The sequence below is a fragment of the Schistocerca piceifrons genome, chromosome 5 (genome assembly GCF_021461385.2).
Source record: "Schistocerca piceifrons isolate TAMUIC-IGC-003096 chromosome 5, iqSchPice1.1, whole genome shotgun sequence".
Classification (NCBI taxonomy): Eukaryota; Metazoa; Arthropoda; class Insecta; order Orthoptera; family Acrididae; genus Schistocerca; species Schistocerca piceifrons.
Genome location: NC_060142.1, coordinates 371207477 through 371227939, shown reverse-complemented (window position 1 = coordinate 371227939; position 20463 = coordinate 371207477).

Here is a 20463-nt window from a genome sequence, read left to right as displayed (position 1 = left end):
AAATACGTATGAATATAGCAAACATGATCTTATAAAAAAAAGGAGGAATTAATTTAAATCAAATGAGATACTTAACAGAAAAACGCAGTATTTGTTCATTTTGTTGTATGAATGTGGAGAACTCAACATGCAGGAAGCAAAGAATGCACTATGATTTTGCTTGTTACAAAAATAGCAGTGGTGCTGTTCAGTTATCCAACACTTGATTGTGTTCGACCACATAGTTTAATATTTAATACTAGAAATTTTTCTCGAAATTACATTAGTTTCACTGTAATTGACGAAATAAATCTCTGTTAACAACCTGGTGTGAGTGTGCAAAAGACACAATATTTCGCCAATCGACCTTGTTGCCATCATCAGGTGTGCTGATGTACTGAATCACTTCCCTGTAATTTCTAAACTGCATATTGTATTGATAATATTTTTGTTGACGTTTTATTAGATGCATGGCTTAGGGTTAATTATTTTCAAGTGCTTATGTTTGCAATTTTTCTTAATTCATAAAGATTATGAACACATTTAAGAATGTCGTCAGTCTTGATTTCTTGTCAGTCCTCATATTCATTTACTTTAGAGCAACCGAGCTACTGGCACTACTTCCATTGCTACTAGGGCAAAACCCGCCAAACGCATATGTTAATCCTCTCATTGTCAATGGCCACTCGGCCTCACCACCAGAGTTTTTAGCTGCCATCTTGGCCACAAGGCTCCACCACATTTTAGTCCAACTTTGAAATATTTCTCACAGCCTTTCTTTTATCCAGCGTAAATTTCAAGCTATACACTTCTGTCTGTTTGCAGCCCAAGAAGAACGAATTCAAATGTTCTAGCTGAATTGCCGTTTTAATGGCCTGTGTCTTTCTGGAAGCTAGAAGTAAAACAGGGTACTGAGAAAGTACACCCAAAACCTAAACTAACGCCAGCTGAACACCTGAATTGGTTACCTGTAAAAATTTCAAACCTCCTTAGTCTATTAAATAAATTTTAGGCATTTTCTGTAACAGCTTGCCAAATCAGTTTTATTATTTTTGGGATTAATCTGTATTTGAATGTAAGAGATATTATCAATTGCACTTCGAACCAACATCAGTTCTTGTTTAATTTTCATAGTGACACATCTCATATCCTCAAAACATCCCACAAACATCTGAGCAAGATATGCAGTCTAATAAGATCACATACCGATTTGTCCGTGAACCAGCCTGCATTATGGAAACCATTTGATTCCAAAGCTTATGCAGAAATGCTTGTTTTGTGGAGCAACTTCACTTCAACGTCTATTGTGTGGTAAAGCTTGACCACATTCAGTTCGTATTTATTCCTGAACCATGAAAACGAAATTGATAAATGTTACACACCATGTCTATGAAGAGACTCCGTATTTCTTCAAACATTCCTCTTCCAAGTACAGGAAACTGGTGCTTGGAGTTGTTATCTCATACGTGTGTTGAAGAGAATCCTTATCTCATCATTATTATAAGACATCGCTAAAGAAATTGTGGGTACATATTCCTGGCAGTTAACTCGCTCACTAGTTTCAATTGGCTGTTATACCTAGTGATTTCATTGCGCAAGAAGCTTATGATTCTTCCGTATTATCCTTCCACTGTGAAGTGGTGTAGTGATAGCTGTGTCAATCAGTTTTACAGCTTGCTGCTGCTGTAAATATTTCACCTCGAAAATCGACTAGTTTACTGTGGTGGACAACAATATTCAGTTCGAGATTGTCTAGAGACTAGACTTTCTCTTGGATGTGAACTGGGTTGTTTGACATCTCGACAATGTCCTTCGCCCACTGTGGGGAAGAACCTGTACCTTCTGTTAATTAATCTGTCATTTAGATACTAATTTATTAGAATATTACACTCGGCATGAATTGTTCTAGCAGTTTGTGTATTTACTGGTTGTTCTGACTCATAAAATGTATCTAAATATTTTCCCAAAACAAGTCTCCTTGAGCGTAAACGTATTAATGATGGCATGTAACTCTAACCATTTACACATTTTTCATAAACGAGTTTCATTCGTCAATATCGCTTGAGGTAGGGGTACGTAGGTGGGCCCACATGTTACGGGGTTGTTTCACTACACTGCAGAAGTTGCGCTGACAAACCCTTACACTCCCTCCATACAATTACGATCTCTCCCCGTATCATTTCCATATTTTTGGAGGCCTAAATACAGCCATTCGTGGCAGTAAGTTTGACTTAAACGAAGAGCTTCACGCTTGGGTACGTTCAACGTTCCATAGATAATGGTAACTGTGGTCTAGGATGCTGGCAGGGTATCTTAGCGTGTTCAGTCCGAAGATTGGCTACGATCTGTAATAACAGAACCCGGGTGATCTGGCAGAAGTGTCATATGACGTCCGCTCAGAGCATACAATGCGAACAAGGACGAAGAAAATAGAGCAGTAATCTAACCGTACTGGGTGCGAGGTTCGAGCCCAGCAACTGCTAAGATTGTGAATAAAAAACGTCAGCAACGTAAGCCGAAGACTTTCGGTCAAAGAAGTCACTCTGAATCTGCCAATGGCCGAATCAAGCACAGCAGAGTGGAGGCCAGAGTTTCAGGATGCTCCGTTGCCTTTGATGTGGGAAACTGCACTTAGAAAGCTGAAGTACTAGCAGTGATTAACGGCATGAGGATGCAGAAGGCAGTAGAAATCACTGCGTTAAAGACACTGATGATGCTCGAAGTAGAGAGGATATAAAATGGAGACTGGCAATGGCAAGGAAAGCGTTTCTGAAGAAGAGAAATTATGTTAACATCGAGTACAGATTTAAGTGTGAAGATGTCGTTTCTGAAAGTATTTGTATGAAGTGTAGCCATGTATGGAAGTGAAACATGGATGATAAATAGTTTAGACAAGACGAGAATAGAAGCTTTCCAAAAGTGGTGCTACGGAAGAATGCTGAAGATTATATGGGTAGATCACATAACTAATGAGGAGGTATTGAATAGAATTGAGAATGGGATTTTGTGACACAACTTGACCAAAAGAAGGGATCGGTTGGTAGGACATGTTCTGAGGCATCAAAGGATCACCAATTTGGTACTGAAGGGCAGTGTGGAGGGTAAAAATCGTAGAGGGAGACCAAGAGATGAATACACTAAGCAGATTCAGAAGGATACAGGCTGCAGTAGGTACTGGGAGATGAAGAAGCTTGCACAGGATAGAGTAGCATGGAGAGTTGCATCAAACCAGTCTCAGGACTGAAGACCACAACAACAACAACAAAGACGCTTTATTTGCGTACACAGGACATGTTGCCTGTAAATGAGTGTGATGAAGATCTCAGAATTGGCAAAAGATGCCAGTCTAGGCATCAGTTCGTATCTCTGGGAGGGAACTGCAAAGGGGAAGATGACCATGAAAAATATTGAATAAGCAACGAAAGGGTAGCGTGTGGAATGCCTTTAATGTCTAGACTTGATAGAGATGACAGAAAATAGAAAAAGGGAAATGCTGTGGCTCCAAAAAGATATAATGGAAGTTAGTGAAGTGAAATCTAAAGTACATAAGGATTTCTGATCAAATTACTACAGAGTAATATCAAAACAAGCAGAGAAAAATATAATGGGAACAGATTTCTTTATGGATAGGAAAGTAGAGCAGAGAGTGAATTACTGAGAGCAGTTCAGTGACAGAGTTCTTCTCGTCAGATACTAAAGCTAACCAAGTCCAAAAGCAATAGTTTTCATGTTCATGCTGACGTCACAGGCAGAAGATGAAGAGAATAAGTTTTTGAGGGTATTCAATGGTGATTCAGTACGTAAAGTGGTGTGGAAATCTAATAGTCAAGTCGACGGCGAATGCGGTTGTAGGGAAAGAAGTGGAAGAAAGGCTTAAGGGAGAGAATGGGCGGCTTGATACAAGAAATGAGACAGGAGAAAGACTGTATGGATTCTGCAATATTCTGCAATAAATTTCTGATTATAATGACTAGTAATCTGTTCAAGAATCACAAGAGGAACCAGTGTACTCGAAAAAGACTGGGAGATACAGGAAAATTACACCTAGAATACATTATTCTCAGACAGAGATTTCGAAATCCGGTATTCGACTATAACGAATACACGTGCCCAGATATAGACTCAGATCTAAATTTAGTATTGATGAAGAGTAGGCTGAAATTTAAGACAGTCGTCATGAAGAATAAATGTGCAAAGAAACGGAATTTGGATGTACAAGCAATGAGGTGCAATGAAGGTATATATATGTTGTAACAGTAATAGCTCAGCAAGCAGGTCAGTTGAAGAGGAATGACAAATATAAGGAGGCAGATCACAGAAGTTGGGAAGACCTACATAGGCAGAAAGAACGTAACTGTGACGAGGCCTTGGGTAATACGAGTAATGACAAACTGCCTATTGGCTTCTGTCTCGGGTTCTTCGGCCGACGTTCATCTAATGATTTTTCTGACGTTTCGCCAGCACGAGTGTCAAAGCTTCACCCTCCATTGCCGGTGGTGAACTGGAGCCGAGCTCGCGGCCGCAGACTATATATACCTGGCGCGCTAACGTCCGAGGGCTTCTCCGCGATCATTTCCAGTGCGGTTCTCCTCTTGCTACCTGCGACGGTCGTTCGCTGCAGTACGGGAAGCCAGGATCCTTTTACCTTAAGGCTTTCCTCTTTCTTGTTGAAACTGTTCGCGTATTTTTGTTTTTCTACAGCTTCCATAAACAAGCGCGTGTGATAATGCTTCTCTACAGCCAGAACTTCCCGTGTCGGCGAATTTTATTACGTGGTCGGTCTCATTCAGTGCGTGCTCTGCCACGGCCGATTACTCCATTTGCTCCAACCTGCAATGTCGCTTATGCTCTTTGATCCTGGAGTTAATGGATCCTCCAGGCATTCCGACATAAACTTTTCCGCATGTTCATGGTATACGGTATATTCCCGACATTGCAAGTGGGTCTCTTTTCTCCTTCGCCGATCGAAGACACTCTTTGATCTTCCTTGTCGGTTTGAAAATCGTCTTTACGCCATGTTTGCGCAATATACGGCCGACTCTGTCCGTCACTCTGGGAATGTATGGCAGAATGGCCGTACCCGACATTTCTTCTTCTGGTTCCTTACTTCGCCGAGTGTTTGGCTCTGTTACAGTTCTAATGTAATTTCAGTACCTTCAGCTTCTCAATGAAATGTCCTAAGTCCTTAATGTATGTGTCGGTCTTCCCCACTTGTGGCTGGAGCAGAGAGCCAAGTGTTTTGCCAATTTATACGTTGGTGAACCAGGAGCGCTAACGATCGGTCTCAGTGGAACGTTGTTCTTATGGATCTTGGGTAATCCATACAGCAGAGGTGGTAGGGCTTCTGTGTTGCGCAGGTTTCTCTGTATGTCCGCTATCAGAGAAGACGCCTTGATTAATTCAGAAAAATCATTAGATGAACGTCGGCCGAAGAGCCCGAGACAGAAGCCAATAGGCAGTTTGTCAACAAGTGGCCACGAAAGGCTTAACAATTTTGTATTACGCCTCTACGGGGAGGAGATTTGCAGATTGTACCGACGCCTTGACCAACGACGGAAGAAGAAAGTGCGACTGATGTCCTCTCTCGCCTTTCTGTCACGATGCCGAGATGAATGTGCTACACCGAAGTTCTTGAGATGTAAGCGCCTATTCACCACCGCCCATGCACGTCGTATCTACGACAGAATGGAACGAGCTTTTCTTCAAAAACATGGTTCTGAGCACTATGGGACTTAACATCTGTGGCCATCAGTCCCCTAGAACTTAGAACTACTTAAACCTAACTAACCTAAGGACATCACACACATCCATGCCCGCGGCAGGATTCGAACCTGCGACAGTAGCAGTCGCGCGGTTCCGGACTGAGCGCCTAGAACCGCTAGACCACCGCGGCCGGCAGCTTATCTTCGTGAGCGAATACATACAACATGGAGAGACTTGGCAAGAACGGAGCAGGAACTTCTGGATATTTTCTGTCAACTAAGTAGCAGAATGCATCGAGACGACTGGGACAAGATCGACAGCATCACTCACAGGAGCATGCAGAACGAACTCGAGCGCTGCACCGAGCGGCAGAAGAAAAAGTTTGAAAGATGCCGGAAGCAGACCGAGAAGGCGATTCCCGACATGTCACACACAGTGGTGAACCTCACTGAACGACAATTGACTGAAGAGGAAGTGTCTGTTCTTCAAAAAGGAGGGTATTTCGCTATCGTCCCGAGAACTATACCTATGGAGGACATCATTGCGAACACCGAAGCAGCCATTCGGACCCTTCCTTGTGAAAGTGCAGAGGAAATACGCACTGAAACAGCCAGGATACTGCGCCGAGCAATACCACCAGCTTGCAACCTGAAGAAAGAAGGGGTACAAGCCATTAAAAATCTCAACGCCGATAAGAGTATATTGATACTGCCTGCCGATAAGGGGAATGCGACCGTCGTAATGAAGACCGAAGATTATGAGCAAAAGATCCGAGACCTGTTCGATCCGACGACGTACCGAAAGCTAAGTGCAGATCCGACGCAGCGTATCACTCGGAATACGAATCGATTAATCAAGGCGTCTTCTCTGACAGCGGACATGCAGAGAAACGTGCGCAACACAGAAGCCCTACCACCTCGGCTGCATGGATTACTCAAGATCCGTAAGAACAACGTTCCACTGAGACCGATCGTTAACGCTCCTGGCTCACCAACGTATAAACTGGCAAAACACTTGGCGCCTCTGCTCCAGCCACACGTGGGGAAGACCGACACATACATTAAGGACTCAGGACATTTCAGTGAGATGCTGAAGGAACTGAAACTTGCACCAAACGACATACTGGTCAGCTTTGATGTTGTTTCGTTATTTACGAAAGTGCCGCTCTGGAGCACATCGGTTCCATGTTCCCGCAAGACATCAAAAAGCTCTTCCATGCATGTCTCACCACGAGCTATTTCACGTGGAATGGTGATTTCTACGAACAGCTGGAAGGCGTCGCCATGGGTAGTCCTCTCTGTCCAGTGGTGGCCAACTACTTCATGGAACAATTCGAAGCACAGGCACTGGACTCGGCGACTTGCAAACCTAAGGTGTGGTACAAGTACGTCGATGATACTTTCGTGATGTCGAGCTATGGTGAAGAACATCTCGGTGACTTCCTAAGGCACTTGAACAGCCTCCATGCCAACATAACATTTACCATGGAAGTAGAAAAAGACAAGGAACTGCCATTTCTAGATGTGCTGGTCACAAGGGACGGCGAAAACCTGGGACACAGAGTGTATCGAAAACCGACACACACGGACCGATACCTGCACGAACTGTCAAACCACCACCCGAGCCAGAAAAGAGGCATGATTAGTACGCTAGTAACGAGAGCAGGACGAATATGTGAGCCGCAACACCTCAAACGAGAAATGCAACACCAGGAAACTGTTCTGAGGAGCAATGGGTACTCCACAAATTACATTAGAAGTGTAACAGAGCCAAACACTCGGCGAAGTAAGGAACCAGAAGAAGAAATGTCGGGTACGGCCTTTCTGCCATACATTCCCAGAGTGACGGACATAATCGGCCGTATATTGCGCAAACATGGCGTAAAGGCGATTTTCAAACCGACAAGGAAGATCAAAGAGTGTCTTCGATCGGTGAAGGAGAAATGAGACCCACTTGCAATGTCGGGAATATACCATATACCAAGCACATGCGGAAAAGTTTATGTCGGAATGCCTGGACGATCCATTAACACCAGGATCAAAGAGCATAAGCGACGTTGCAGGTTGGGGCAAGTGGAGAAATCGGCCGTGGCAGAGCACGTACTGAATGAGACCGACCACGTAATAAAATTCGCCGACACGGGAAGTTCTGGCTGTAGAGAAGCATTATCACACACGCTTGTTTAGAGAAGCTGTAGAAATACAAAAATACGCGGGCAGTTTCAACAAGAAAGAGGAAAGCCTTAAGGTAAACGGATCCTGGCTTTCCGTACTGCAGCGAACGACCGTCGCAGGTAGCAAGAGGAGAACCGCACCGGAAATGACCGCGGAGAAGCCCTCGGACGTTGGCGCGCCAGGTACATATAGTATGCGGCCGCGAGCTCGGCTCCAGTTCACCACCGGCAATGGAGGGTGAAGCTTTGACACTCGTGCTGGCGAAACGTCAGAAAAATCATTAGATGACCGTCGGCCGAAGAACCCGAGACAGAAGCCAATAGGCAGTTTGTCAACAAGTGGCCACGAAAGCCTTAACAATTTTGTAATACGAGTAATATTTCAGTTGGTCGACGAAAGAAAGAAGTACAATTATATTCAGGGAAATTCAGGATTACAGAAGTGCAAGTCACTTAGAAATGAAATAAATGGGAATTTCTAAGAAGCTAAATTGAAATGTCTGCATCAAAAAGGGGAAGAAATCGAAATAAAAGTGATTGTCTGTAGTACTGAGTCAACATATAGAAAAATCATAACATCATTCGGTGACATTAAAAGCAAGGGCCATAACATTAAGAGTGCAATGGAATTTCACTGTCAAATGAAAAGAATGGACCGGCTAGGTATAAACAGTAAAGTGAAGGGCCCAATGACGGGAAGGACTTGAGTGATATCGTGACAGAAGAAGAAGGGGAGTCGATAACAAAAGGACAGGTGTTCCAGTATTAGAATCAGAATTTAAAAGAGCGTTAGAAGACTTAAGACCAAATAAGGCAGAAGGGTCAGTTAAAATGCCACTGTAATTTCTAAAGTCTTTGATGAAAGTGGCCACAGAATGACCATTCACATTGGTGCAGATTGCAGGATTCTGGGGATATACCACCAGCCTTTCGGAAAAACACTGTCCACAGTATTTGAAATACAGCAAGAGCGGACAATTTGCAGAATTGCCCAACAATAAGGTTAACAGCTCATGCATCCACGGTGCACACGACAGAAATATACATATGAACGGGAAATAAAACTAAGTATCCATCAGATGACGATCAGTTTGGCTTTTGTAAAGGCACTAGGGATGCTGTTCTGACGTTGTGGTTGATAAAAGAAGCAAGATAATTAGAAGTCACGACACGTTTAATGGGATTTGTCGACCTGGAAAAAGCTATCGACATTGTTAAATGATGTGAGAGAATCGAATTTTTTAGTGAAATAGGGGTAAGCTACAGAAAAAGACGCATAATACACATTATTTACAGGAACCAAAGAATAGTGAAATAACTAGAAGACCAATAAGAGAGTACTCGGGATTGAAAAGGTTAAATCCATGCATAGAAGGAACCATGACGGAAATAAAATAAAGGTTCTTGAGTGGGATTAATAGGTAGAGCGAAAAGATATCAATGATAAGATGAGCTGATGTCGTAGCTATATTCAGTGAAAGTGAAGAAGTACTGAAGGCACTGTGTGATGGAATGAACAACCTAATGAGTATATGATACGGTTTGAGAATAATTCGCAGAATGACGAAAGTAATTAGTAGTAACATAAATTAGAAAGCCTAGAAACCTATCATTAGAATTGGCGGCCACGAAGTAGGTTAGCCTAAAGACTTCTGCTACCTAGGCAGAAAATTAATCCATGGTGAACTGAGGAAGAAGCTCGTAACAATCAGACTGTCATCGGCCGAAAGGGCATTCCCGCCAAGTGAGGTGACTAGAATCAACAAAGGTCATAATTTGTCGAGAAGATTTCTGAGAATGTACGTGTGGAACACAGCACTGTTTTTTAATGAAAAATAGACTGAGAAAACAGGAAGAGAAGCGAAATGTAGAATTGAAAATGTGTTGCTACACAAGAATGTCGAAAATTAGGTTGAGCAACAAGGTAAGGAACGAACACTTTCCCCACAATATCTGCGAAGAAACTAATACGTGGAAAACACTACCAAGAAAAAGGAACATGGACACTTGTGAAGACCTCAAGTAGTAACTTGCATGGTACTGGAGGGAGATGTAGAGGAGAAAAACTATAGAGGAAGACAGAGACTGAAATACATCTGGCAAATAACTGAGAACGTGGGTTTCAATCGTTTCTCTGAGATGAAAAAATTGTCGTATCCTGAAACGAGATAGATGGAGGCTAGGGGGTTTGTGGTCAGTCTTCAATTTCCTAGGATAAGGAGCAACTAAACCTAGACAAAGTCCCAGTGAAGACGGGTTGATGACTTGGATCAGCACCAAACACTGTCACAGGGCATCTACTAGAGTGCGTATTTTTGGACTAGGCAAGATTCTTGAAGCAGGAGACTCCTGGAGTTCAGTTGTCTGATTAAAATTATTTACTTGCGATCAGACTAATTAATACACTGAAAGCTAGTTCTAAACATTAGGAAAAGCAAATGAGGCAGTTGGTTGGACAATAGAAATTAGTGTCTCAAGCCCTTGTCGCGGGTGCTAATAGAACCAGCGAACACTAGCAGCACGTTAAGTACAAACTAGATGGCAGCAATCCAAGTGAGGAAAACAGACATGTTGTTACTTACAGAGGCTGGCCACGAGAGACACGAAGTCAGCGCCCCAGCGATCTGACAGAGAACTCCCTCTGAATACAAAAATAGGGGTTTTTAAAGAATCGTGGCGGCGCAACATTTCTCCCATCCTGTAGTCGACTCACCAATCAACCGGAACTTAACAAGCTTTGGCCAATCTGATGTGTTGCTCTGCACCTACAGGACGCCCCTGGCCAACCACAATTAGTTTCCTCCCCTACTCCTACTCGGTAGGTAGCGACGCTTCTGGATTTTACATTAACAGACTCCAAGTTTGGTATCAACAGCTTTCGGCTGAAAACTAAATGTCACTGCCACTCCTGTTATGACCAGCAACATCTGTGTTTCACGTCATTCGGCCCCGCCCTTCATCCTTCTGTGGGTTGAACCTGCTGTAGCAGCACTCTAACCTGTGTAAACCCAGTGACGTTGCAGTTCTCAAGAGCAAGTATCAAGCCTGCTACATCTGCCAAGACGTGCCTTTTCGTGCTCACCTTCTACAGTGAAGCCTCACAACAACGTTTAGGCGTTGGATGGAGTTAACATTCAAATCTCTGAAGTGAAACCTCCCCTAGGACAGCTGCCCAGAGCGTCTTCAAATTGCAGGCCTCTAGTGTAACCTAAACATCTACATTTACATGATTATTCTGCTATTCAGAAAAAAGTGTCCGGCGGAGGGTTAAATGAAAGGCCTTCAAGCTGTCTCTCTACCGTTTCACTTTCGAAATGTGCGCGGGAGAGATGATCACTTAAATTTTTCTGTTCGAGCCCTGATATCATTTATTTTATCGTATCATTTCTTCCGATATGGGTTGGTGCCAACATTAATTTTTCGCAATCGGAGGAGAAAACTGATGATTGAAATTTAATGAGAAGATCCCGTCGCAAAGAAGAACACCTTTGCTCCAATTCACGTATCATCTATGTGGCACTATCCGCCCTATTTCGTGGTGATACAGAACGAGCTGCCGTTTTTGCAATACGTTTTGGACATCTAATGACTTAACAAGATGGTAAATGACAGCATCATCTGCAAACCATCTAAGAGGGCTACTGAGATTGTCTCCTATGTCTTTAATATAAATGAGGAACAATAGAGGGCCTGTAACACTTCCTTGAAGGAAGCCTGATATTACTTCTGTTTTACTCGATGACTTTCCGTCTATTACTACAAACTGTGACCTTTCTGGTAGGAAATCACAAATCCAATCGCACAATTGAGGCGTATTACATAGGCACACAGTTTGGTTAGAAGACGCTTGTGAGGAACGGTGTCGAAAGCCTTCTGGAAATCTAAAAATATGGAAACATTTTGACATCTCATGTCGATTGCACCCATTACCTCATCTGTATAACGAGCTAATTATATTTCACAAGAACGATATTTTCTGAAGCCATGCTGAATATGTGTCGATAAATGCATAATATTCGGACACAGTATATGTCCCAAAACACTACTCTCAACCGACGTTAGTGATATGGACCTGTAATTCAGCGGATTACTCCTATTTCCCTTTTTGGGTATTGGTGTAACTTCAGAAATCTTCCAGTGCTTAGGTACAGATCTTTCTGTGGGCGAGCGGTTGTATATAACTGCTAAAAATGAAGCTATTGTAATAGCATACTCTGAAAGGAACCTGACTGGTATACAAACTGGACCGGCGGCCTTGCCTTTATTAAGTGATTTATGCTGCTTTGCTACATCGATGAAATCTACGTCCATGTTTCTCATCTTGGCAGTTTTCTTGATAGAAATTCAGGAATATTTACTTCGTCTTCTTTGATGAAGGTGTTTCGGAAAACCGTGTTTAATAGCTCTACTTCAATGGCACTGTCGTCAGTGACATCACCGTTATTATCGCACGGTGAAGGTATTGATTGCATCTTGCCACTGGTGTGCTTTATGTATGACCAGAATTTCTTTGGGTTTTCTGCCAGATTCCGAGACGGAGTTTCGTTGTGGACATTATTAAAATCGTCTAGGATTGAAACAGGCACTACATTTCTTACTACCGCAAAACTATGCCAATCTTGAAGATTTTTGGTATTTTTAAATGTGGCATGCTTTTTTCCTTGCTTTTGCAACAGCGATCTGACCCGTTTTTTGTACCATGGGAGTCAATACCATTACTTATTATTCATGTGATACATGTTTTATTGGCAGAAGAGCCAACGCCGTGTTACAAGAGGAGGCCGAAATGCACGCGTTTTAGCTCACGCAGGCTGGCGCGAGGAGGGAAGAACTATACTGACATGAGGTCTTGAACATGACAAGGAATGAGAATTCAGAAAGAGGACATAATTAGTTTCATACTTAACTTTAACCCATTAATGATGAACGTAGCTCTTGACGGTACATGATTCACAATAGAATGTGTCAATAAATGTATAATAGTAACTGAATATGGCGCCTTGCTAGGTCGTAGCAAATGACGTAGCTGAAGGCTATGCTAAACTGTCGTCTCGGCAAATGAGAGCGTATGTAGACAGTGAACCATCACTAGCAAAGTCGGCTGTACAACTGGGGCGAGGGCTAGGGAGTCTCTCTAGACTAGACCGTCGTGTGGTGGCGCTCGGTCTGCAATCACTGATAGTGGAGAGACACGCGGGTCCGACGTATACTAACGGACCGCGGCCGATTTAAAGGCTACCACCAAGCAAGTGTGGTGTCTGGCGGTGACACCACATTCGTCCCCCGCAAATCGGCGGACGGTTGTGGTATAAGGCCTCCGCCCGCCGTGGAGAGGACCCCATCTTGACGTATGCGACGAGGTGGTGTGCCTAACAACAGGCGAGGCTGTGTTACCCGCACCCTTCCCTTCGGACCGCGGGGATCTAGGGAACGCCTGAAAACCTGCTGAGGGTACACGCCAACATGCGGTGTATGCGCTTGTAGAGACACAGGAGGGGCCGAAGGGTCGACCTCCATCGGGCCGGGGCACCCGACGGGTGAAGACGACATATGGTCCGGAGCGAGCAAGAGTTCCATGTCGGAGGACAACTGGTCCTGGGGAGCGATCGGCTGCGCGTTACCCAGGGGGGCGCCCGGCGGCTGCAGCGACGCGCCCACTGCGGGCGTCGCCGGTGGGAGAACAGGTGGCGGCGGCGGCGCGTCGCCATGGGGCAAAATGGAAGGCAGCGTCGATAACACCTGGGGCAGAGGCGAGCCAGTAGATGGGTCCCCGGGGCGCTGACCGGACGGCACAGTCGCTGAAAGGAGACGGCGAGCGGCAGATCCCGTGCGATGACACAGGCGCAGCTGATTGAGATGCCGGCGCACCTCACCAGACGCCCCCAGAACCAGATTCATAGAGCGTCCAAGGCAGCGAAGAATGTGGTCTTCGAGCCAACGCCGTGAACCTCGATAGAGGCGGTAGTAGACAACGTCGCCTGGGGCAAAAACAGGTGTCTGCCGCTACACAGGAACCGGATGCGGCGGATGTAGCAAAGACATCAAGATTCGATGATGGCGACGGTGGAGCAACTCAGCCGACGAGCGAGCATCTCGGGGCGAGGACAAAAAGAGCAATAACGCGTCCTCCCGAGAATGCGACTCTTTCAACTTTAGCATCTGTGACTTGAGAGTCCTGACCAATCGTCTAGCGGCACCGTTGGATTGTGGCGAAAACGGCGAGGACGTCAGATGTTGAATACCATTGGCCTTGCAGAATGACTGAAATTCTGCGGACATGAATTGTGGGCCATTGTCGGAAACAATTGTCTGTGGAAGACCTTCAATGCAAACGATAGCTGATAACGCTTGGATGGTGGCAGACGATGTCATGGAAGACATCCGTACAACAAAAGGAAAATTACTGAATGAATCTATCACAACCAACCATCGAGCATTCCAGGATCGACCAGAAAAATCGATGTGTAAGCGTTGCCAAGGAAAAGTGGCTTTTGGACATGGAAAGAATTTCCACGGTGGTGCTGATTGTTGTTCGGCACACACCATGCAAGAAGAGCACATATGCGTAATTGCGGCATCGATTCCGAACCCAATACAGTGGTGATGAGCAAGTTGTTTCGTTCTCACTATACCCCAATGTCCTTGGTGGAGAAGACGTAAGACAGAAGACTGTAACGAACTTAGTATCACGACCCTGAACTCATCATCATCAGAACGCAACTGCAAAACTCCACGTCGAACAAATAGTCTCCCCTTGTGAGGAAAAAATCAGCGAACCAACGAGTACCCGATCCGTGACTTTGACAAGGGCCATTGCGTAGCAACAAAATGCAGAGCGGTAGCAAGGACAGGGTCGGCAGTTGTGGCTGTAGCCACACGACGAAAATCTATCGGAAACGATTCGACCACGTCATCGGTTTCCGAATCAATGATCATGCAAGCAAGTACGGAGGAATCAAATACCCTATCCTCAGGAACAGGCAAATGGGACAACGCATCGTCATTTCCGTGCTTAGCAGTGGACCGATACAAGATATCGTAGCAGTACTGTGAGAGGAAAATAGACCATCGAATGAATTTCTGCGCTGTACGTGGAGGTACAGGCTACTTCGGATGAAAAAGCAAAGGTTTGTGTTCTGTGATTATGGTAAAGTGATGACCATACAAGAAGTCATGAAACTTTGTAACACCAAATACGAGAGCCAATGCTTCTTTCTCGATCTGTGAATAATTTCGTAGCGCAGACGAGAGCAATCCGGACGCAAAGGCAATAGGGCGATCGTGCAAGCCATCTTCGTGCGCAAGCACAGCACCGATCCCGAAATCCGATGCATCCACCATCAACAAAAGGTGCTTCCAGCGATCGAATGGCGAAAGGCAAGTATTGGAAAGCAACGCCGATTTCAACCAGCGAAAGGCGCGTTCGCATTCCGTCGTCCAGACGAACGGAACACCTTTACGGCGTAAGCGATGAAGCTGAGCTGAAATGGAAGAGGCATGGGGAACATATTTGTTACAGTAATTCATTTTTCCCAGCACTGTAGCTGCTTCAAATTCAGCGGTGAAGGCAAGTCTTGTATGGCACGGAGGTGCGTGGGACTGGGTTGTATGCCTTGGGCATTGAGTACACGGCCCAGGTATGGCAAGTCACGAGCAAAACACACACATTTCTCCTTTCGTAAGCGAAGCTCATTTTGTCACAAGACCTGAAATAATGTTCTGATTTGGCTAAATGTTCTTCTTCCGTCTTTCCGGCGATCACAATATCGTCCAGATAGTTTGCTGCAGTAGGGACCGATGCACAAACAGTTTGTAGACATTGCTGAAACAATGCAGGGGCAGATGCACATCCGAATGGCAGTCGTTTGAACTGATGGAAAAAAAGATGCGTGTTAACCACTAAAACGCGCTGGGATTCTTTGTCCACCGGTATTTGCAAGTACGCATCTGCTTGGTCCAACTTCGAAACATATTTGCCCGGCCACTGTTTGTCAAAAAGAAATTCCGGTCGGGGTAAAGGAAAAGTAGCAATAACTAGTTGTGGATTCACTGTTGCCTTGAAGTCCACACAAAGTCAATTTTCCGGAAGGTTTTGGCAAAATTACTAAGGATGATGCCCAGAGAGAAGCCTGCACACGTTCAATTACACCGTGATTCCACATCGTCTAATGGTTTTGCAACCTCATCACGCAATGCGTGGGGAACATTGCGCGCTCTGAAAAATTTCGGTTGCACATTGACTTTCAGTTCCAAATGTGCTTTATAGTTCTTAGCGAAACTGAGGCCCGGTGCTAAAATGTCTGCAAAATCCTCACATAGACGAGAAACACAGTCTGAAGGCACAGTCTGGTTCACTGATAGGACCTGATTTACTATTGACAAGTTAAACAACTGAAATGAATCGAAACCAAGTTCACTGCAGAAGAAGGACGAAGGACATAAAATGAAACAAGTTTTGTTTGTCCTTTGTATGTTGCAAGAAGGCTGCACTGTCCTAACACAGGGATCTCTTGACCTGAATAGCTAGTTAACGTAACATTTGTGGTACGCAACGGAGGTGTGCCCAGCAGTTTGTAAGTGTCTTGATTGATCAGCGAAACTGCAGCTCCGGTATCGAGCTGGAATGGTATCACTTTGCCGTTAATGTCCAAGTCTACAAAAAGTTTATTTTCCTGCCGACGACAAGAGCGACTGTCTCGTGCAACATGAACTGACCCTGGTACAAAATCACTTGCGACTTGACGGGAGTTCCGGCGATGTATACGATGGTACGAACACAGTCACTGTTAGAGAGAGTGGCAGTAGGTGGAGTGGAATGAACGACATGAATTTCCATGGGCGAAGTTTCACGAGTCTGAGTATCCTTGGTTCGATTCCGATTCGGGCGCAAAGCAAGGGGCCTAGAATGGCTTTGAGTTGCCGATCCGAGCTTTTCCTGGGAAACACACTGAACTTGTTCTTTTTTATGACGGTAAAAGCAAATAGCTTTTTTCGTGACGAGCAGTTCTCACGCGAATGTTTAGTAGCGCACCGCGGGCATGATTTGAGCACTGCATTTGCTAGCCAGCGCGGCACACGTGGCTGAAAGCCTAGCGCAGCGGCGCTGCCGGGTGCGAGGGTTCTTTACTGCTCCGTGCAGCTCGCCCGGCGGGCCGGTTAACCTGACACACGGCTGTCGAAGTTTCAACTGATTCCTGAGCAAAGTCAGGTGTGTCCTGCCGATGCAATATGTCCATTACTTGTTGAAGGGAGGGATTGACTAGTTTCAAAATCTGTTCCCTTATACGAACATCAGAAACGTTCTGTGCAATTGCATCACTTACTGTAGTATCTGAGTTTGGGAGTCAACATTGACACCCAACAGCACAATCCCTAATAAGGCCTTGCAAGGTTGCAACCCACTCCCGATTAGTCTGACCGGCCGTACCGTTTGTACGCAACTACATTGACTGATTGTTCGAAATATGCTTCTAATCCTGACAAAATTTCTTCGTAGAACAGGGTTGCTACGTCGCGTCAGGGAAATAGTTTGACTATCACCCAGTAGGTTTGCACAAAAACTGATGACAAAAGAAATGGCTGCCGCTCGTTACCTTGAATTCTGTAGACGGCGAGATGGAATCCAAGTTGGCGTGACCACTGCGTCCAGTTTTCCAATGCAGCATCAAAATGTCTGAATGGCGGTGCAACTGCATGTTGTGGCTGCGTTAGTGGTGGAGCGGCGGCTGCCGCATCGTTTTGCAATGCTCGTTGACCCTGGACGAGCTGTCCAGTAAGGCCCGCGTCTGCTGATTCAGTAAGCGATAAAATTTGGACAGTGCATCTGGAGATTTTGGCGAAGCCATTACACAACGAAATCAGGGCAGGATCAACGATATATGTCAGTACAATTAAGAACACCGTTTGTACTCATCGCCAATGTCGTGTTGGCAGAAGAGCCAACACCGTGTTACAAGAGCAGGCTGAAAGGCACGCGTTTTAGCTCACGCAGGCTGGCGTGAGGGGGGAAGAACTATACTGACGTGATGTCTGGAACATGACAATGAATGAGAATTCAGAAAGCGGACGTAATTAGTTTCATACTTAACTTTAATCCATTAATGATGAACGTCGCTCTTGACGGTACATGATTCACAATATTATCTATTCAGAATAGTAACTGAATATGGCGCCTTGCTAGGGCGCAGCAAATGACGTAGCTTAAGGCTATGCTAAACCGTCGTCTCGGCAAATGAGAGCGTATGTAGACAGTGAATCATCGCTAGAGAAGTCGGCTGTACAACTGGGGCGAGTGCTAGGGAGTCTCTCTAGACTAGACCTGCCGTGTGGCGGCGCTCGGTTTGCTATCACTGATAGTGGCGACACGCGGGTCCGATGTATACTAACGGACCGCGGCTACCACCTAGCACGTGTGGTGTCTGGCGGTGCCACCACTATATATATCTCTGAATAGCCATCGTTCCTATCTCTTTGAAATGATTCCACATCTTTTCTACCCTTACATGATCAGTTATGTATGACTGGTTACTGTCTGTTAAAAAGTCGTTAAAAGCACTTCATTTTGATGGTTACCATTTTTGCCCTTTCTGTACGGTTTGTTTCTGATTTCCTACTTTGGAGTGACTTGATGGCTCCCAACAGCTTTAAGCGTATCAGCGTACAAGCTAATTTTGGCGTCAGTATTTGACATCTCACCTCATGGGAAAAATCTGTTGAAAATTATTTGACTACAAATTTGCAATCTGTTTCACTTAAAACATCTTAGCTCTAGAAAAGATATTCGTGTTTAATGACGTCAATTCTCTCTACATTTTTCACTTGATAAAGTCGTATTTCACTTCGCTTTCACACACATGAAACCAAAAATATAAAACACTGTTTCTTTTTTCAATGGACTTATATACACAATGACACATACTCGTAGAACCATCGTCCTAAAACATTGGTTAATTTTTCCTGTAGACATAGGTCACATAGAACAGAAATTAAAATCATTTTCTAAGTTACTTTTCTCTTTGCTTACATTACAGTTACAAATACATAACAATATAAAATATTTTTCTCTTCTCTTTGTTTCGTTACACATAGCCGCCCAATTTTATTTGTTTATTTTTCGTCACACCATTTATACATAAATAAATATATCAATGCAGTAAACTACAAATCATCATTACAGTAAGAAATCTGAAACAAAGGGAGTTTTGCAGGGCCTTACATTATTTTTGTTCTCTGCATGGTGATGGTATAGGCAACAAAGCTCTTTCCTAATTGCGTTCAAATGTAACAGAGTCTTCATCACGCTGTACACTACTTCCTCAGCTTAACCGAAGAGGGCTGCCTACTACGAAAGTGTGTCATTTCCCATCCTTCATACATGTTTACTATGGATGTCCTCACTAATACTCTACCACAATGATCATCACCCATACCTTTACAAATGTACTTAAAGTAGTTTCTTAAGCACTTGCAGTATCTTCACAAACAAAATGTAAACATTATGGTATTAATATTCCTAGATAAGAACAGAACGAAAAATCATACAAAGATATTTCTGAAAAACTATGCTGCTCTAGGAGAGCTATTTGGTCTTCTATTTCTGTTATATGACCTGATACATTAAGGTCATGTAAATATGGTATTACATGTTCCAATGGCATGTCTAACTGTAACTCAGAAATGTTCCCCTAATCCGTATTTATAACACAGCAGTCAGTCTCCACATTCAAAGCTACCAATTTGTCTTTGCTGGTTACATTAACTCCTTTTACTTGTTTGGACCTGAGTTTCATAGACTTCACATTTTCCATAAAATGTTAGTTTTCCTGTATCCGTGAGCAGTACAACTGGTGGCTTGTTGTCATTACACAAAGTGTCAAGTCTTCCTCTTTTTGAGCAACGAATAACCATTGGTCCTGACAATGGAGTCCAAGTACTATCATGTAGTTTAGCAAATTTCTTGATTCAATATTTGGGTAATTTACTTATGGGTCGCAAAATGTTTCGTGACTATATGCAATCATTGAAACTATTTTTTTTACAAATTTTGTGAACGCAACAGTTCCTCGTTACTCAGTTTTGCATAGTGCCACTTAGATTCATCAAATAACAAACAATCTCTTTCTGGCTGTACGTACATAAACTAACGTTGACTTCCATCAGCTTCAAAAGGTAGGGGTATTGCTTTGTACAGATTACAGAGTTCGTTTTCTATTAATGGAACAGGCAGTACATAACTTAGTATATGGCAGGAGTCAACGCATCAACATCAATTATGGGTATCGACTGGTATCCGCTCCGTTCTCTGAGAGCAATTAGGAGCTTATTGTCTTTAAAATCGTCCCAAATATAAATGCAGGTACCTAATTATTTCCACTGGATTAATAATATGAGGTTCCAGTATACCTTTCTGAGCTTTTACTATGGCTGAATTTAGCATCACATAATCCCTTCCTAACTTGGTGTAAATCAATACCCAACTGTATTACTGCTCATTACCAGTAGTGATCACAGCTAAGTGCTGTTATCTTTTGACCAGTATTATTAGCAAAAACATTCACGTACGCACGAAACTCTTCCATGTTTTTAACAATCATTTCTTCATTACGTGC